This window comes from Camelus bactrianus, chromosome 29, assembly GCF_048773025.1.
Source record: "Camelus bactrianus isolate YW-2024 breed Bactrian camel chromosome 29, ASM4877302v1, whole genome shotgun sequence".
Classification (NCBI taxonomy): Eukaryota; Metazoa; Chordata; class Mammalia; order Artiodactyla; family Camelidae; genus Camelus; species Camelus bactrianus.
This window is the reverse complement of record NC_133567.1, coordinates 19063892-19065537: the sequence shown is the minus strand read 5'-3', so window position 1 is coordinate 19065537 and position 1646 is coordinate 19063892.

Genomic DNA, 1646 nt, shown 5'->3' with positions numbered 1-1646 from the left:
GAAGAGAAACTGAGAGTACGGGATTAACAGATGCACACTACCATATATAAAATAGGTAAACAACAAGGACCTATTGTATAGCACAGGAAACTAAATTCAATATCTTGTGATAAACTATAATGGAAAAGAATAAAAAAAGAATATAAATTTTACATTTATATGTATAACTGAATCACTTTGCTATATACCCGAAACTAACACAATACTGTAAATCAACTATACTTCAGTTAAAAGAAAAGTGGTTCATATGCAGAAGACTAAGAACAGTGAGAGAGAAATTAACAGGAGGATATGGAGAGCTCAGTTTTGAAACTTGAAAAACTATACTCTTGTTTTTCTACTATTTGTTTCTGTTCAGATTGGGGAAATTAAAAGCTCTAGCTAGTTGAAACGTCTATGTCTATGAAAATAATACCTACCCTTTTCAGAAATCTCAGCAAACGAGTCCTGTGGTTTTTGTTTTTCTTTTCATTATAGCACTCAGGTCTATGTGATATTCAAATCTAATTTCTCCCTTCTCCCCTCTCTCAGCATGTGTGTGTGTGTTTGTGTGTGTGTTTTGGTAAATGTTGATGTGCCAGGGCTCTTTCGTATTAAGGAGTTAATATTTCATTCTTCAGTTAGGAGCACAAATAGTTAATCAAAATGTAATGCTATGGTAAATCAGAGCTTGAAAGAATGAACCAGTTTTGAGGTCAGCAATCATAGGCTTGAATTGCAACTTAAGAAAGCTCATTTCTATTGAGAGGTATCATGAAGTAAGTGCTACCCGGGGGAACCATGCCCTTTCCAGACTTGAATACACTTAAAGCTGTGGATAACCATCCCTCTTGCAAAACATGGGGATTCGTGCACTTAGAGACAGAGGGTTGGTGCCGATGTGATCTTAAGACTGCTTGCAGGTCCCTGGTGTGGTCAGAGTTCATGAAAGGTGAAGTTATATGAAGTTAGCTGCTCTTGGTTTTTAGCTCAACCCCTGCTTGCTCTTATGTCTTTAGGCCTAAAGCAGAGCACCATAGAGTCTGGAGGAGGCAAGAGTCATCAGGCTCAGAGCTCTTCAAGAAGCTTACCTCACTGCCTGCTCCCTGGTTACAATTACGTATCCCAATGAGTTGTTCCAAGGATTGATACATCCTTCCTTCTTTCCTTCCTTCCTTCCTTTCCTCTGTTTATTCCCTCATTCGTTTGTTCATGTAGCAAACATTGCTCCTCTCCTACAGCCTCATACAGCTCCCCATCTGGTGGAATGAGACACACAAGTCAACACTCTGGAACCAGGGTGCTCATTTGAGGGTTAGAGTTATGCATGACTGTTAGTTGAGCAGGGCAGAGGGGCACCTGACTATTGGCAGTCAAGGGTAGGGAGATTTTCCCAGTGGAAGCAATTTGAGTACAAGAAAAGTTTGTTGGGAACACAAGAGTCGGTAAGGGTCTCCAGGCTGATGGAACACCATGTGTGAAAGCATAGAGAGGCTGGGGGAGAGGGCAGGCAAGGGAAATTGTGGCACATGTTCAGAATGGATGCCATCTTGCCTGGACCCTGGTCTGCATATGGAGTTATGATGGGAGATGAGGTCAGATATAAATAAGATTTGCTAACATTTATTGAGCACCTGCTGTTTCCCAGGCACTGTCCTAATGGCTTT